The following is a 19,687-nucleotide window of genomic DNA, read 5'->3' as shown; positions in this document are numbered from 1 at the left end:
TTCTTCGGTGGGAATCCAAGTGATTTTTGTTGTCTTCCTTTGTGATTTTTCTCTGTTCTACAAGTTTTCTTTTCTGATGATACTTTATTTCTTTGATTAGAAAAAAATATGGCTATGAAACCAATGTGGTTTTCAAATGAGTGTTATAATTTAATCCACAATCTCCACCTTTAGAATGTTTTAAAATGACTTAGAAAAGAATTTATAAATGTGTGCACAGGAAGAAAACTGAGAAGAAACACATCGAAACATGAACAATATTATCTCTGTGTGATGGTTTATGAGTGATTTTGTTTTTCATCCTGCATTTTTCTGTATTCTCATAATATCTACAATCTGTATGTATTACTTTCAGAAGTAGGAAAAATGCTATTAAAATATCTGTTGAATCATTATTATTTATTAAAAGTAATGTTTTCTTGCTACCTCCTGTGAGAGCAGTGTGGTTGATGTAAACTTTTTTCGTAGCTGAATTTTCTTGCTGTAAATAAACTGGCTCAAAGGAAGCTCGTGATTCTCAGTTTCAGGATGTCTAATTTGAACAAAATCTATTTTTTCGTTTAAAAATCTTTCATTCATAGTTCAGGGTGATTTTAATTTGTATATATCAAGTTATTCAAGGCTCAAGTTATAAGACACCAGAGGGAAGACGGCTGAATAGGAGGAAAGCCTGAAAATCTTGTGGGCAACTCTGGCCTCACAGGATTGTCAGCCTGATTCCAGATCAAAGGGGGCTTGGATAAATGCATTAACTTTAGATTTCTTTTTCCCGAGCCTCAGATCCACTGGATGCTTGCCCATCTGGGCTGAGCCCTGTAGGCAGCTACTTTCGGAGCAAGGGTGTCTTGAGGTCACATCTAAGCAGCTCTCCATGTCTGGTCAAACAACCAGAGTGTGTTTAAACATGAGTGATATTTTCAAGGTCAGTGCTGGGCTTCTAGCAAAAGAAAAAAAAATAACTGATATTCAGGATAGAAAACAGGGGTGGGGGGGGAACAAATGAAATTCTAGGTCTGTTATTGAAGCTCTCTGTCCAAAAATAATTTTAGGGATGTCTAGAAGTGGGTCAATTTGGGACCAGATTACAGTTTCTTCATCTGTGTTTTTCTCTTAAAGGATGAGTTATTTGTATGTTGGAAAACAGCTCTTATTGACAAAGGTGAACAATGTTGACTTCTTAGCATAAATACCACTGCAGAGGAGAAAATGAACAAGGAAGCAAACAGCGGTGCATTTCTTTCTGTTAGTGACATCCCAAGCAGGAGGAGAAGGGGGCGACAGAGGTCAAAGAGCTCGGATTTTGACCCAGAAGGAGCAAATCACTGACTCAATGGACATGAGTTTGAACAAACTCAGGGAGATGGTGAAGGATAGGGAAGCCTGGCATGCTGCAGTCCATGGGGTCACAAAGAGTCTGACATAACTGAGTGACTGAACAAAACCAAGTCATGCAGTGGCTCAGCTAGAAATCTGGGAATTATCCTCTGGGAATTATTTTCTCTCTTGTACCCGCTTCTCCAATTCCAAACCCCCACCTATTGTTTCTCCCAACCACCCCTTCTCCAGCTGCCACTGGCATTCTGGCCCTGTCCTGGTGGCCTTCTCGAGGCCCCTGGACCTGTGGGTAGACTCACCCAGGTCCCAGAGTGGTCATGGCAGCATGCAAACCTAACTACTTCATTCCCTCTTAAAATTTGCTCCTTCTGGGTCAAAATCCGAGCTCTTTGACCTGGCATTTGGGGGCCTTCTCTCTTTAGCCACCTCTACTCCTTCCAGCTCAAACCTGGGCTTCCTGCCATTTCCCGACCCCCGCAGGGCAAGAGTCCTTCCTTCAAACCACAAACTCAAAGATAAAATTGAGGATTTTAGGACTTCCCTCGTCTCGTCCAGTGGTTAAGAATCTGCCTGCCAATGCAGGTCTGGAAGATCCCGTATGCCACAGAGCAACTAAGCCTATGCAGCATAACTCCCCGTGCCTGTGTGCCCTAGAGCCCATGTGCACAAGAGAAGCCTCCACAACGAGAAAACCACACACTGCAGCTAGAGAGTGGCCCCCACTCACCGCAACTAGAGAAAAGCCTGTGCACAGCAACTAAGACTCAGCGCAGCCAAACATAAATACAGAAATAAGCCATTTTTTAAAATTGAGGATTTTTAAAATGCTGTCAGCAGAGCCTTAAACTCCAAGCACAGGGCCTGTGTGACTACAGTAAATCATCTACGAACCTTCAAGTTGTAAACTTTCAAAGATGCAAACAAGTGTTCGCACGTCCAGTCGCATACGTTAGTTCACGTGTCTGACTTACATTGCCATGGGAGTGCATCCTTTACAAGTGGTCATGCTTTTGTGTACTTCACTGTACAGTACTGTATAGGGTAGAGTGGTACAGTGTCTTTGTGTGAAAAGTACTATAAATCTATTACAATATTGTGCTATAGTACATATACAGTATACTATATACAGCTGATTATGTTAGTTGGGTACCTAGGCTAATGTTGTTGGACTTATGAACATATTGTACTTACAAACATGTTCTCAGAAAAAAAACTCCTTTGAATGTTGGGGACTTACTATGTTCGGGTCACCTGCCCATGAGGCCAGCCCTGCCCCATGGGGTGTTTACACCACAGTTCCCTCACTCCTGTGGCACTTAGCCTGGAACATCCTGCCCATTCTCCACTTCCATCATCCTCTCCTCCTCCTCGTTCTTTAGGATTCACTTGGCTTGGGTACCACACCAAGAAATCCCTCCAGACTTTCTTCCTACAACCCAGGACTCCCAAGTTGTGGTGTGTCTTCGTCCTCTGAGCTCATTTTAGTCAGTGATTCCCCAAAGATGGGCCTCGACCATCTATGTATGAGCTCCTAGGGTGGTTTTGACAATGAATCTGAACCACAGGGGCGAGGCCTGGGTACCTGCAAAGCTCATAAGCAGTTCAATGTGCCCCATACTGAGGTCTGAGGATGAACGCTCCTGGTCTGGTCTCCTTTTCGGGGTCTCTGCTTCCTTAATATCTGGCACAGTGCCCGGCACCACCATGTGTGCCCTGGCCTCCAGAGGAGCTCCACAAGTGGGGGAAGTCCTGTTTTCTCTGGTTGGGGGCCCTCCTGGGAGGCGCCAGGCAGGTTGCAGGCCAAGGAGCGTGCAAGGCCCCCACCTGCCAGCATTTCCTCCCTGGTCTCCTTGTTCTTGAATCGAAAGGTGACATCCATCCAGAAACAAGCTAAAAACCCAGGACCCTGCCACTGGCTTGCATCTGGCCCAGAGCAAAAGGCAGCAGTGAACTTGGCCATGGCTGAATTTACCCCAGTTCTGGTACCGGCATGGGGTATATCGATCACAGAAGCCCAGGGACCTGCACCCAAGGCCTGACAGCCCCCTTCCCGCACTCCCAGCCCTGGGCTCGCAGAGCAGCACCCAGGATGCTAAAAAGATGTGGGTGGTGGACCCACTCCAGCCTCAGGCCCCAAACAGGGCATTTCTTTGCAGGGAGGGGAAGATGCTACCTTGGGTGGTGGGTGTGCAGAAGAAGGGCTGTGCTGTGCTAAATCGCTTCAGTCGTGTCCGACTCTTTGGGACCTTATGGACTGTAGCCTGCCAGGCTACTCTGTCCATGGGATTCTCCAGGCAAGAGTACTGGAGTGGGTTGTCATTTCCTTCTCCAGGGGATCTTCCCAACCCAGGGATCGAACTGCATTGGCAGGTGGGTTCTTTACCACTAGGGCTACCTGGGAAGCCCCAGAGGAAGGCAACCAGCCTGAAATCTTCTACTGCTGTTCACTCCTGTCTTCTCTGCAAGATGGAGGAGCTGCAGGTACAGCCCAGGGGGCACCCGTATCCTCCATGCTGGGCACACCCTTGGCTCAGCTGGCCACATTCCCAAGACCAGCCCAGGGCCCACCCAGATCAACAAGCCCCCCTCAACAAGCAGACCATCTCCACTCTCAGGGTCTCCCCATTACCCTCACTCATGGAGTCTGGGGCACCCCAAGCCCTAGGCTCCCATGGTCCTATTTCAGGCGTATCTACTCCAAGCAGGAAGACTGCCTCACAAAAACTTGGCCCTCTCTCTCCTGTTTTGATTAGATACAGACTGTTTTTGCTTTGTTTAAAAAAATATTTTTGGTTTCTTTTATGGCTGTTGTTTTAAACAGTAGCTCTTTCTAATTAGGAGCATCATCAAATTTGGGTCCATTGCCAGCTAAACTAGGCAAAATTTCGAGGTCTTGAGGAGGCTGTTACAGAAAGGGGAGCCTGCAGTGTCCACGGCAGAAAGAGGCAAGGTCCCCCGATGGACCACTTAGTAATTGTCTATGATCCAGTTATCCCGTGGCCTGACTGTGGTTGCCTGAGTAAGCAGAGGTCCCGTGAATCACAAGGTAACTGGGGCCACTTCTCTGTCAAGTGCTTCAGCCACATACAATTTCTCACTATTCCTCTGAAATTTTCCTCTATCATCAACATCATCACCCAGTATCAACAGCTTAAATTCGCCAAATGATTCACATGTGTGAGGCATGGTGTGAATGTTGTCCTTAGAGTCTCATTATGTCCCATATCAACCCTGAATATTGCCATTATTGGCCCCATTTATGGATGGGATGATGGAGGCTCATAGGTGCAGGTCGCCTGTTCAAGGTCATACAGATAGTAGGATTCAAATGTACATTGCACTGCGGCCATAGTGAACCTTTGCATATATAGTTCCCTCTTGGATCACTTCCTTTATATGGCCTCCCTGGTCAGTAGGAGGGATGCTCAGGATCATCTTTCCTTAGCCCTTCAGAGCAACCACCACATGCATTCACATTTCTACCTGTTGTTGTTCAGTCTCTCAGTCGTATCTGACTCTTTGCAACCCCACAGACTGTAGCACACCAGGCTTCCTTGTACTTCACCATCTCCCAGAGCTTGCTCAAACTCATGTCCATTGAGTCGGTGATGCCATCCAACTATCTCAGCCTCTGTTGTCCCCTTCTCCTCCCACCTTCAAGCTTTCCCAGCATCAGGGTCTTTGCCAACGAGTCAGTTCTTTGAATCAGGTGGCCAAAGTATTGGGGCTTCAGCTTTAGCAACAGTCCTTCCAATGAATTTAGGGTTGATTTCTTGTCTACCTGTGGTATGATTAAAAAAACACATAGATGTATTTGGCCTTTGTCCTCATTTCCTGGCACAGAGTTCTTAAAACCTTTGGAATTTCCTAGTGATAGGAGTGTTATTCATAATACTTTGACCACACCTGAGTTTATGCTGATGAGATGGCTCATGGGGGTTCCCAGGGAAACCAAACATGTAGTGAGAGGGTTGGAAATTTCAGCCCTACCCCACCTCAGCATCACCTCCATGGAGGTGAGAGGGGTTGGGGATTGAGTTCAATCTCCAATGACCAATGCTTTCATCAATCATGCCTACTTAATGAAACCTCCGCAAAAATTCCTAAAATCTAGGAGCTTCCAATATGGAAACCACATTCACATGCTGGGAGAGTGGTGCACCTCAACCCAACAGAGGCTCCTGTGCTGGGGACCCTTCCAGACCTTGTCCAGTGTAAATACTTCTTCATTTGACTGTTCATTTCTCTCCTTTACAATAAACAGTAATCATAAGTCTTGACTTCAGTGAGTCCTTGTAGTATATTATAGAACCTGAAGGCAGGGCATGGGAACCACTGAATTTGTAGCCAGCTGCCCAGAAGAGCAAGTGGGCTGGGGACCCCATTTGCAGCTGGTGCCTGAAGTGGAAGCAGTCTCATGGCACTGAGCCCTTGACCTGGGGTGGTGGTGTGTGTGTGTGGGGGCGGGTGGTGGTGGTTCCTGCGCTAACTCCAGGCAGTTAGTGTCAGAACTGGATCGAACTGTAGGACACCCCGTTGGTGTCAGAGACTTGAAGAACCAGTTGATTGGTGTTGGAAAAACCACAGAACCACTGTGTTGACCCATGAGCTTCTAGACCTGGGGAAGGGCTAGACAGCATAGAGCCTGGCATGTCCCAGGTACTCACCGCATTTCACCCCTTCATCTGCAACTTCAGGCTCTAAAACCTCCAGGTGTAGCTCCCGAAACCTCTCTTTATCTTCAGTTAGTTAGTGAAACTGGTGTTCATTGGGTTGGGCTCAGTGAGCTTGGCCTTCAGATGAGAGGTGTTAGTTAAGCGTGAGGACTCAATGACTAAGGTCACATTGACGCTCAGTGACAGAGCAAGGACGGGGCATATCAGCCCTCTTGAGTCAGACATCAACCCTTGGCCTCACTGTCTTTCAACTTCCCGAAGTTTGCTTCCTTATTCGCCGCCACAACAATTCTGTAGGACCAGTGCAAAAATCAAGTCACCGTGAAGCTTTAGGACACAATGAAAATGGTTTCCACTCTCTAAACTGGACTTTTCTCCATCAGGCAGGATAGCTGAAGACAGCATCTCAGCTTTTCCCCACCCATCGAATAGGCCTCTCTGTCTGGAAGCCCCGCTCCCTCTGAAGACGAGAGAGCCGAGGGCAGTTGGGGAAGGAGAGATGACTCCAGAAAGGCTCCGCGGCTGTCAGCAGCTTCCAATGCAGATGATTCACGGGGCCGGCCCATTCTGCATCACGGAGGCCAACTGGGCATCTGTCATCGGCTCTCTCCTCTCTCGGAAACGGCTTCTTCAAAAGGGTCTGCGGCCGCCAGTGGCCAGGCCTGCTTGCAGCCGCTGGGGTGGTTGGAAGGTGGAGGGAGGCGGGGCGGGCCGCGGGGAGGAGGCCTGGAGAGCTGCCGCCCAGTGAGGCCGGTGACACGAAGAATCCATCAATCTTGCGTGCAGCGCCAAATATGGCGCTGGGGCTCGAGAGGTAATAAACAACATGGTCACACTGCGGGCTCCCAAGGAGAGACATGACAGCGGAGAGCGAGGGGCCGGCCTGACGTCAGCGTGTGCGGTCCCGGCTGAGCTACCCGGCTCACCCCAGGGAGCAGGAATCCCATATTTGTCCTTGCGGAGGCCCTGTGGGCTTTGTTCTTGATGGATGTGCCCGAAGCCAGAAGGGGGAAACTAAGGCCGTGGATCATGTGGAAATGTGTTCTTGGCACTGCCCCCTGGGCCGGTAGGCTTTCCGAAAAAGCGTGGTGTGGGTTGAGCCCCTCTGTCACAGTCTCTGCTTGCTTTTGGCAGCTCCATCCACTCACAGCTGGGCTCTTAGTGAGGAGGGAGCAGATGTCATTGTTGGAAATAGCCAGAACTGTTCCGCATGAATGGTGTGAGCACACATTATACAAATTTGAATTTTATTTTATTATACAACAAGTGTAAACACTTGTTGCTGGGGCTTCCCAGGTGGCGCTAGTGGTAAAGAACCCCCCTGCCATTGTAGGTAGACGTAAGAGATGTGGATTAGATCCCTAGGTTGGAAAGATTCTCTGGAGGAGGAAATGGCAACCCACTCCAGTATTCTTGCCTGGAGAATCCCATGGACAGAGCCTACAGCCCATAGGGTCACAAGGAGTCGGACACGACTGAAGCAACTTAGCAGTAGCAAGCAACAGGTGCTAAGTCGCTTCAGTCGTGTCCGACTCTGTGCGACCCCATAGACGGCAGCCCATTCCCCCGTCCCTGGGATTCTCCAGGCAAAAACACTGGAGTGGGTTGCCATTTCCTTCTCTGATGCATGAAAGTGAAAAGTGAAAGTGAAGTCACTCAGTCGTGTCCTACTCTTCGAGACCCCATGGACTACAGCCCACCAGGCTCCTCCATCCATGGGATTCTCCAGGCAAGAATACTGGAGTGAGGTGCCATTGCCTTCTCCGACTTGTTGCTTAGCTATTTTATTTTATCTTGTTATTTTTTGCCCTTGGGGATGTGGGATCTTAGTTTTCCAACCAGGGATCGAAACTGTGCCCTCTGCATTGAAAGAGCAATCTTAACTACTAGACTACCAGGGAAGTCCCAAATTTTGAGTTTTAGAGATTTTAGGACAGCTGTTTCTAGGGGTTGGAGAACCCACAGACACCTAAGGCTGGTCCTGCTGACTAATTCCCCCACATAAAAATCTGAGAGCAGAGCATGGTGTTTCCCCTCCAGGGCCAGTTGGTTGGCATGTCTCTAAGGGCCGTGGGGCCGGGGCCACTTCCAGTGGTGTCTTCAAGAATACCTGGCTCCTGCATTGGCTTCATGAAAAAGGGAGACCTCACCCTTTTGCTATGCCTGTGTGTGTTTGGCTTTTGTTTTTAATTTTTATTTTATATTGGAGTATAGCTGACTTACAAGGTTGCGTTAGTTTCCAGTGTACAGCAAAATGAGGCAGTTATACATATATTTGGGTTTTCTTAACAATGAGATTTATCAGGGGCTTGTGTCTTATATGACTGCCTAGAGGAATAGCTGATGAGGGAGGTAAGATCACATGATGGTAAGAAGTACCCAGGATTTTGAGCCAGAAAGACCTGGTTTTGAATCCCAGCTGTGCCCATCAGCACCTGTGAATCCTTTGAGCGTCCAACAAACACACCAAGTTTCCAGGTGTCCATAAAATGGAGTGATCACTCCCTCTTCGCAGTTTTCATGAGAAATAGCCTTCCAGAAGGTAGTTCAGTTCAGTTGCTCAGTTGTGTCCAACTCTTTGCGACCCCAAGAAACACAGCACTCCAGGCCTCCCTGTCCACCAACTCCAGGAGTTTACCCAAACTCATGTCCATTGAATCGGTGATGCCATCCAACCATCTCATCCTCTGTCGTCTCCTTCTCCTCCTGCCCTCAATCTTTCCCAGCATCAGGGTCTTTTCAAATTCTCAGTAAATTGTAGTTTCTATTGAAATGCATATGGGTTCTTGTAAATTACCTATAGATTGTTCATGGCTAGAAACTCTCCTTCTTCCTGTACATTTTTGTGGTTCAGAGCTCTTTCCAACAAGCTGTGGCTTTAAAAATGCAGATGCCTTCTGCAGAAGAGAAAAAGCTTTCGGAGGAAAGCCAAAGGGCAAACTGTTCTGATTAGCACAACTCTGTCTGCACTCTAATGCCTGCTCTTGCCTGTCACAGAATGCTGAGCAGGAGTCTGGATCAGAACTGTGCAGAAATGTGACTGCGATCCTGCCTGACCCTGAGACTGGGGTGCACCACCGTTGTCCTCAATCTTTACGCCGGTCATCCTCAGTGAAAATGCACTGAAGGTTTCAGAAGCAGCAGCCTGAGGAGTGGGAGCCAGAGGTGGGGGATGGAGAAGATGCAGCTCCTGAGCTGCCCCGGAGGTGGCAAGCTTTCCATGCTGCTGATGGCAATGTGGCCAGCATACTGGATGCACTAAGGGACGGTCACCATATGTCTTTCGTGCCCTCATGTTGATTGGACCCATTCCTGTTGGCTCTCCAAGATCACTGTCTAAATGGAGAAAATTAGGAGATCCACTGGAGAAGGCAATGGCAACCCACTCCAGTACTCTTGCCTGGAAAATCCCATGGACGGAGGAGCCTGGAGGGCTGCAGTCCATGGGGTCGCTGAGGGTCAGACACGACTGAGCGACTTCACTTTCACTTTCCACTTTCATGCATTGGAGAAGGAAATGGCAATCCACTCCAGTGTTCTTGCCTTGAGAACCCCAGGGACGAGGGAGCCTGGTGGGCTGCCGTCTATGGGGTCACACAGGGTTGGACACAACTGAAGCGACTTAGCAGCAGCAGCAGCAGGAGATCCACAGGCATTTGCTTCATATTGTCCAGGATGGAAAATTCTTATCCTTTGTCCCAGAAGAAAAATATCTCAGAGGCCATCAGATATTAAGTCTTAAACGTCATGGAGAGATAATGTCCCAGAGCCATATGAGCTCTGATGGACCAAAACAGGGAGGTAAATGAACTAAAAATGGGACATGAATGAAGACGTCTAAACAGACAGGCAAGCCATTATTAACACAAGAATAGGATTAAACCTAAAGCACGACTTACTAGTTTTAGTTGTGAGTCTGCAATTCATATTTCTCCCACAGTGAAGCTACATTAAGAATAGTAGATTAAATAAATAAAGAAAGAATAATGGAAGAGGGTGACGATTGTCATTTATCACCCATAAAGATCCACATTTCCACTCTGTGGCAACAAAATCAGGGATCTAAATATTAACAAGTAGAATACATTATAAACAGTTATATATTATTATTGCTGTAAAGTCATTACAGCAGAAATAAAAACTGTTTTTTATTTTAACTATTAATATTCATCAAATGTTAATGAAAATACCTAACAAATAATTATGAAAAACGCATTGCTTAAGTAATAAAGATGAAAGAGATGATCATCGTGGTGAATATATAATCTGCAAAATAAAGAACATGCCATTAATAAGACTTAATTATGTCATTAAATATTTAATTTTACTTTCACTACTAAATTTTGTTTGCATTTCGCATATTTTAAATGTAAAAACTCCTTAATAAGATTTGTCGTTTAGTGCAACGTCAAATGCCAGAGCACTGAAGTTTGACTTACTGTCTTCATCAAATTGGTCAAATATCATTTTATTTATCATTAAATGAAATGAATGACCTTCTTTGAAACTTACTACATGTTATGCCTTATCCAAAAGGGGTTTAATAATTGATTCTAAGTTATACTAATGGTGGCAAAAAAAATCATTTCTTTCCTTTCACAGTTTTTTTTAAGTGAGTATCTCACAATGCCCCCCATTTCCCACTGTTTGTATAAGATAAAGTAGATCTGATTCTGCCTTAGCTTGCTATAGGATAGGTCTGATACCATTCATAATGAGATCATTCATTTCCTGAGAGTTGATCCCTTCACTTATAATTCCCGCCTCTAGATAAATCCTATTTCACAGGTTTAAGGTCACAGCAAGTTAGTTGGTTTCCTGGTATTGGTGAATATCGCTCGAAACTCTTGGGCTCCAAATATCTTGTAGTATTGCTTATACATGGAATCTAAACAAAAAGGGTACACGTGAACTTATTTCAAAATAGAAGTAGAATCACAGGTGTAGAGAACAAACTTATGCTCACCATGGGGCGAGGATGGGGGAGGGATAAATTGGGAGACTGACATATACACACTACTACATATAAAATAGGTAACTTACAAGGGCCTACTGTTTAGCACAGGGAACTCTACTCAATACTCTGTAATAACCTATAGAGGAAAAGAATCTAAAGAGTGGATATAGATATATGTAAAACTGACTCACTTTGCTATACACTTGAAATTAATGCAACACTGTAAATCAACTATAGGCCAATAAAAAACTTTTAATAAAAATAAACACATACATAAATAAAAGCATTAAAAAAAGAAAAAAACAAACAAGCAAAAAAAACTCTCAGCCTCACCTTCGCCCACAGTGAGAGCCTCCTCCGTCTCAAGCGCCCTGTGCAAGGCCTGACTAGATCACTCAGTGGACACAGCCAGAGAGGTGCACACAGCACAGGGACGCGGGGACACGGTATCCATGGCTCAGCAGAGCCAGGGGTGTGCATCTGTCCCCATTCACATCGGTAGCTGGAAATCAGCTATGAACCGTCCACACCAAACACACTTGTGTTTGAAACAAATGAAACAAATCAGGGCTCTGCCTGCCACCTCCGCCCCCGGCCCTAGAGAGCCCACCGTTAAACACTGAGCAGCACACCCCTGTGTATATGTACAGGGATCAGGACATGACACCCCACTTCTCTCCCACTTCCCCTTCACTACCTGACCCATAGCCCAGCAAGAGGAGCAGAGATGCTCTGCAGTTGCCAGCAGGTCAGGGTACCAAGTGCCCGCCTGGGCTTCAAACATCTCTGTGCAGTAGGACAAATGTTGCTTTCTCCCCCTAGCGTCTGCATCTCCTGACCAGCTCCTACTCCCGGTCCCGCAGCTGAGGCAACAGGGTAGAGGCCCACACCCAGTTTTTCCTTTGCTGCCAGAAGATAAAGAGCTCTCTGTGGGGAGAGAGGAAGGCACCCTCTTGTGCACGTCTCCTGATGGAGTCACTGCCTAGGGAATCTCTCTACCTGGACTCCAGGGCTGAGAAGGAAGCTGGATGGGGGGGGGCAAGTGACCAACTGTCCCAGTTAGGACAGGATGAAAGCTTTCTGGGGTGGAGGCACATTCAAAGCTAAAATGCAAGATGGTCCCAGGCAGCCCTGGATGGTGGGTCCCCATGGGGGCATCTTCTAGCCTTATTCTGTTACCCCATCTCCCCGGGGGTCCAGAAAGGCAGATCCACTAGAAGACTGATGTCTGTTTGGAAAGGCCTATTCCTTCTCTGACAGTGACTTGGAAGAATAGGAACAGAGAAGAAACCAGAAATCCTCAGGAGACTCCACTGTTTCCATCCTCGGACATAAATGAGGGGTCTGGAGCTCCATCTCTGATCCATTTAGGAGCTCAATTACCTAACCTCCAGAGCTTTGGGGAGGCCTGAGCCCCCAGCCCCTGGGAGAGGCCTGTGGAAATATGGACACGGCCTCCTCCCTCCTGACTGCCAGGCCTGGCTCATCGTTATTCATGCCTATCAGGGCTCTCCACATTTCCCAGTCACCAGAAACTCGCTCTTCTGGGTTTTCCTTTCCTACTTGGCTGGAAGTGCCTGACTTGCATACGGATGGGGCAGGAGGTGGGGCTGGGGGGCAGCCGGCTGGTGTGTCAGCCTGTGGATGCCAGACGAACAGGCCCATCCTTACCCCCTCGGCTACTCTGGTCTTAACTTCCTTCCCCAGGATGTCCTGGCTTTTTTTTAGATGAGAGGTCAGGATAGATCGGAGAAGGCAATGGCACCCCACTCCAGTACTCTTGCTTGGAAAATCCCATAGACGGAGGAGCCTGATAGGCTGCAGTCCATGGGGTCGCGAAGAGTCGTACATGACCACGCGACTTCACTTCCACTTTTCACTTTCATGCATTGGAGAAGGAAATGGCAACCCACTCCAGGGTTCTTGCCTGGAGAATCCCAGGGACGGGGGAGCCTGGTAGGCTGCCGTCTATGGGGTCGCACAGAGTCGGACACGACCGAAGCAACTTAGCAGCAGTAGCAGCAGGATAGATGATCAATTTGCCACTTTCACAGGAGAAACAATGACCAGAATAGTAATGGGACGAATCTCCCTGCCTCCTCCTGTTACATTTGTCCTAGAATGGAGCCACTTCACGTGATTGCCCCTTTTCTAGCCTCTGCAGGGAGGTAGGGAGTCAGACAGCCTGGGGATTGCTGGTTTAACAGTGGTGCCAGGGGTGCTGCTCACTTCCAAGGGGTTCTGCCCATAAAGAGAGGGCCCAGAATCTGTTTTTTGTCAGATTCTTTTCCATGATAGATTATTATAAGAAATTGAGTGTCATTCCCTGTGCTATGCAATATCTATTGTTTATTTTATACATAGTCATGAGTACCTGTCCATCTCAAACTCCTAATTTATCCCCCCCTTGCTTTCCTCTTTGGTAATCATAAGCTTTTTTTTCTTTGGACTGTCGAAAAAGCAAGAGAGTTCCAGAAAAACATCTATTTCTGCTTCATTGACTATGCCAAAGCCTTTGACTGTGTGGATCACAATAAACTGTGGAAAATTCTGAAAGAGATGGGAATACCAGACCACCTGACCTGCCTCTTGAGAAACCTATATGCAGGTCAGGAAGCAACAGTTAGAACTGGACATGGAAAAACAGACTGTTTCCAAATAGGAAAAGGAGTACGTCAAGGCTGCATATTGTCACCCTGCTTATATGCAGAGTACATCATGAGAAACGCTGGGCTGGAAGAAACACAAGCTGGAATCAAGATTTCAGGGAGAAATAGCAATAACCACAGATATGCAGATGATACCATCCTTATGGCAGAAAGTGAAGAAAAACTAAAGAGCCTCTTGATGAAAGTGAAAGAGGAGAGTGAAAAAGTTGACTTAAAGCTCAATATTCAGAAAACTGAGATCATGGCATCTGGTCCCATCACTTCATGGCAGGGAAACAGTGGAAACTGGTCAGCCACTGGAAACACCGGAAACAGTGGCTGCCTTTATTTTTGGGGCTCCAAAATCACTGCAGATGGTGTGGCAGCCATGAAATTAAAAGATGCTTACTCCTTGGAAGAAAAGTTATGACCAACCTTGACAGCATATTAAAAAGCAGAGACATTACTTTGTCAACAAAGGTCTGTCTAGTCAAAGCTATGGTTTTTCCAGCAGTCATGTATGGATGTGAGAGTTGGACTATAAATGAAGCTGAGTGCAGAAGAATTGATGCTTTTGAATTGTGGTGTTGGAGAAGACTCTTGAGAGTCCCTTGGACTGCAAGGAGATCCAACCAGTCCATCCTAAAGGAGATCAGTCCTGGGTTTTCATTGGAAGGACTGATGTTGAAGCTGAAACTCCAATACTTTGACTCATTTGAAAAGACTCTGATACTGGGAAAAATTGAGGGCAGGAGGGACGACAGAGAATGAGATGGTTGGATGGCATCACTGACTCAATAGACATGACTTTGGGTAAACTCCAGGAGTTGGTGATGGACAGGAAGGCCTGGTGTGCTGCGGTTCATAGGGTCGCAAAGAGTCGGACACGACTGAGTGACTGAACTGAACTAAATGAGCCTGTTTCTGTCTTGTAGATGAGTTCATGTGTGTCATATTTTAGATTCCACATATAAGTGATCATATGATATTTGTCTTTGTCTGGTTTACTTCACTTAGCATGATAATCTCTAGGTCCATCCATGTTGCTGCAACTGGCATTATTTCATTCTTTTTTGTAGCTGAATAATATTCCATTGTGTACATGTAGCACATCTTCTTTATCCATTCATCCGTCCATATATATTTAGGTTGCTTCCATGTCTTGGCTATTGTGACAAAGGACACATTTAAATTACCTTTTCTAAATACCTCACTATGTTGTCCATGACCATCAGAAGAAGGGCTCTTCCTCATTCACTAAGTCTAAGTACTTTTCTGTGCTGGGAAAACACCCAGCTATTAGGTTGAATTGTATCAGTGAAAGAAGGCAGATCCTTGCCGTTAAAGTCCTGTTTCTACTCCAGTGTTTTCTCACCACGTGAAGAAATGCACGATTCTAGTTTCTGCATTCACACGGGCCTTGAAAAGATGAGATACTCAAGGACAGACTGATAGACCAGAGCTGGGCAAGGAACAGGAAGTGAGATACCCCCATGGATGTCTGTTCTATGCTAAACCTGCTGCTGGCTTTACTTTATTTAAGCCTAAAAGCAACTGTGTGACCTAACTACAGTAAGTCCCTTACATACTGATCTTCAAGTTGCAAAATTTCAAAGATTTGAATGTGTGTTCCATTCAGGTCAGGTGTGTGTGAAACTGCAGCTTGCCCTCCGTCTCCTATTGCTGACGGTCCTTCACCTCTACTGTCTCCCACCCTGCTCCCTCGTCCAGGCAGTTGCTCTCTTGCCTGTTCTCTCGATGCCAGTCCCTAGTCCCCGAATGCCAGGTCTTGTACTGTACTACTGTGCTCTTCAAGATACTATCCTGTAACATTTAAAATGTTTTCTATATTTTTTGTTTGTTTGTTTTTTATGCATTATTTGTGAAGGGTATTAGAAATCTATTACAGTACTATATAGCTGATTGTGTGCGTGCATTGGGTATCTAGGCTAACTTTGTTGGGCTTACAAACACACAGGACTTGCAAGCTTGCACTCGGAATAGAACTCATTCATGTGTAGGGGACTTACTGTACTAGCGTTCCCATTTCACAACTGAGGCAAACTCAGAAAGGTTAAGACACTGTCTCAGAAAGGGACACTCAGGAAGGAATAGAAAAACAGGTCTTGAACTGGGTTTGTCTGATTTCACTGGCACAGAGGCTGAGGATGTTAGATGGAAATTCTCCTTCATCTTAACACAGGAGGGCCACTATTCAACAACAGAAAGAAGTGTCTGAGATTGACTCTCTGTTCTCTCTCTGTGCGTGTGTAATTATTGCTCTCCCAGTAAGACAAGGCCAGTGGTTAGAATCAGTGCAAGTCAAACAGACCTATTTTACATTTTTCTTTGTGTTCTTTCTTTGTTTTCCTCCTATTTTTAATGGAAAATTCTAGAGCCTCTCTGTCTAATACAGTAGCCATCAGCCCCATGTGGCTACTGAGCCCTTGAGACACCAGATTTCCAAGACTTAATATGAAAAAAGGAATACAAAATGTCTCATTAATAATTTCTAGATTGATTTTATTGAAATGATCATAGTTTGGATATACTCAGGATAAATAAATTGGATTAACATTTATGTCATCTGTTTCTTTTTGCTTTTTTCATGGGGCTAGTAGAAAATGTAACGTTACGTTATGTGGCTTGTGTCTTATCTCTATTGGAGAGCACCAATCTTCAGCACTGCGTTTGTAAGTCCTGATAAAAGACGGATGGCTTGTTAAAATTCTCCTTGGCCAGAGAAAATGCTTTACCCCATTAATACTCACACTGAAACAAAATGAGGCTGATTGGGGATGAACACAGCTTGGGCCCCTGCCTCCGTGGCCCTCTGGGATATGCTCGGAGTACTGGCTGGGGCAGCCCATGCCTTGTTCCCTGAATCCACAGCTCTCGACATTCTGGAATGTTTCTATCCTTTCTTCCCTGAGCAAAGTGCTTCGTCATTCCTCTTCAGGAGGAAGGTAGATGATGAAACCATGACCCAGAAAAATGATCTGATCTCACCAAGGTCATTACTGAAGGTCATGACCAAGCCAAAAAGAGCACGCGGTCCACTTTGGAGTTTGCCTCCCTGAGCAGCCTGCAGAGGCTTTTCTGGTTGATGATCTTAGTTGCAGGAAGGCAGGTTCAATACCCAGGCGGTGGGAACAGGGATTACAGAGTCTGTGAGCCCTGACCCCTCCCCTGCTCCTGGCATTCAGCAGCCTCCGGGCTCAATGACTATTTTTCTCCTCTCAGAGATGGAAAGTGCTGTAGTATTTCCCTTTGATGATTTAAAAGTGTTATGTGCCTTTTCCTCTTTCCTCTTTATATCCAGCTCTCTCCTTTCTCTGGGCTGCTTTTACACTCGTTTCCATAGTAACCACCTCTATTGTATCCCTGACTGTGAAGAGAAATCTTGCAGATGTTAGGAGGGATCCAACACCTTCCAGGAGATATTTTGACGCACTGTCTCCTTATCTTCCCGCACTAATTTTCTTGCCTTTCTTCTTCTGACAGCTGCCCCTTCCTCCAAGTACCTACAAGCCCTTGGGGATGGCTCTCCTCCTCCATGTGAGCCTGGGGGTGAGCAGGGAGAAGGGTGATGCTAGAAGACAAGGCAGAAATCTCTGGGTCTTATTATAAATCTTAATTCTTCCCATGGCTTTGACACAACATGCTAAACCTAAAAGCCCTTGGGGGTGGAATCAAAAGCGCCGAGGCCTGAGAACAGTGGGGTTAGGTGCTCCAATGGCTGTTGGACAAGCATCCTTACTTAGAGGTTGGCAGAATACACAGAGGCTGTCTTGGCCATCTTGAATATAAACCTCACCCAGCCGTCTCTCCAGTTCCCATCACCTCCACCCCAGCCTCATGAAAATCTCATGACCGTCTCTGTGCACTTGAATGTCTTCATTCTGTGCATTTCCCTTGGGTCTCCAAGCCTTCTTTCCTTATTAGTTTGGAAAGGAAGGCAGACGTGCAAATACCACACACACACACACACACATATGAATCAGGGCTTTGAAAACCCCCAACAACATCATCACCCCCCTCCCTCCCAGAGCCAGGCTCAGCTGGCCATCATGGAAGGGAAGGAGCGTGGGTCTCCATCACTGACCTCCCGAAATTGTTTGAAGATCCTTTGCCCACCATTCCTCCTTGGAACTGGACATTATTCTTTTGATTACACAAGCCTGACAGCCTGATCATAATAAACATGTAACTGAAGAGAACCTATTCCTTTCCAGCGGCATTATTTATTCACCTAAAGCAAAGGCTGTGCTATATTTAGCATCTGATGTCAGTGGGTTGTTTGATTTCTTGGAAATTGGCAGGAAGCCACCTCTCACATGATATATGAAATCACTGATAAATGCTTCTTTTCACCAAAAGAAAAACAGCTTAATAGATGCAGCCCTTTTCTGCTCCCCTTCCCTCCTCCTTCCGTCTCCTCCACTGTCCTCCCCCCTGCCTTTCCTTTCCTCGTCTGGGATTCGTCTTTCTGTGGCACAGCTCAGCAGAGCCTGTGAAGTGGAAATGAGTTGCTCAGTATCACAGGGCAAAATGAGGCTGTTGGGATGCTCAGGATGGTTTTTTTTCCTCTCCTAGATCCTGGAAGGCTGCCAGAGTGCCAGTGAATCAGACGCACACACACAAAAAGGCAAATCTATACAGCCGTGGCTTTATGGGGCCCAGTATTTATGGCGGAGCACTAGCTCCGGGTTGCTGTTTTGCAGGCGAAGATGGGAAATAGATAGTGATTCAGGATTGCCATTAAGTGAGAAAACAGCCCCAGTACAGATTGTGTGTAATAAACCAAATGCAGGGAGAAGCTGGAAGAAGCTGTGGATTTGCCACATGAGATCAGCCTTGGGCCCCATCAAGTTCAAGCTCCTGATTTGTGTGGTGGTTAATACCTGGTGCTCGGAACAAATCTTTCTGCTTTCATTCTATCTTCTCTGCCATACACTGGGTCTATCACATAAAGCTAGTGGAGGGGTTGGGCAGGGCTGTGCACGTGAAATTAAATTAATTCTCGCCCTCCTGCAGAGATCCATTTATATGGCCTGAAGTACAAGATTTAATTACCCTTATCTTAGCTCCTGTAAGAACCAACGTCACTATTGTTCATGAATTCACCTAGCCCCTTTCCACAATCAGCTGTGAGGTTTAACTCAGGACCCCCAGCAGAAGCCAGGTGGATAGTCTAACTGGCCTGGGAAGTGAGGAAACAGCAGCTTCAGTGGAGATTTATTTACGTTTCTTTGTCCTGAGCTCCATTCAGTGACACCCTATTGGAAAGTATTCTGAAGACAAGAGAAGGGCTTGTTTTCAGCCCTTCAGCATCTTAGGTTCCCCTTCATTAAGTTTCCCTCTGTAGCATGTTCTGTCAAGCAATCCTGGCTGGGTGATATTGACCATGGGCGTGTGAGGGACTTGGAGAGTTTCAAAAACCCCACAGCGACACCAGCAGTGACTGGTCTTTCTCCCACCCCCACACATGTGCATGACGCTCATCTCCATCCACACACGTGCATGGCGCTCATCTCCATCCACACATGTGCATGACGCTCATCTCCATCCACACACGTGCATGGCGCTCACCTCCATCCACACACGTGCATGGCGCTCACCTCCATCCACACATGTGCATGGCGCTCACCTCCATCCACACATGTGCATGGCGCTCACCTCCATCCACACATGTGCATGGCGCTCACCTCCATCCACACATGTGCATGGCGCTCATCTCCATCCACACATGTGCATGGCGCTCATCTCCATCCACACATGTGCATGGCGCTCATCTCCATCCACACATGTGCATGGCGCTCATCTCCATCCACACATGTGCATGGCGCTCATCTCCATCCACACATGTGCATGGCGCTCATCTCCATCCACACATGTGTATGACGCTCATCTCCATCCTAGGCGAGAGAAAAAGCAAGGAAAGAGGAGGAAGTGAGAGCAGCGAAATCTGTGCTCTTTGTGTAGCTGCCTGAAGGTCTTACTAGGCAGAGGAATTGTTGGATGGAGGGACAACAGACAGATAAACAGATGGGCAGATGAATGAGGGACCT

Source organism: Bubalus bubalis, chromosome 4, assembly GCF_019923935.1.
Source record: "Bubalus bubalis isolate 160015118507 breed Murrah chromosome 4, NDDB_SH_1, whole genome shotgun sequence".
Classification (NCBI taxonomy): domain Eukaryota; kingdom Metazoa; phylum Chordata; class Mammalia; order Artiodactyla; family Bovidae; genus Bubalus; species Bubalus bubalis.
Note: the sequence above shows the minus strand (reverse complement) of the source record.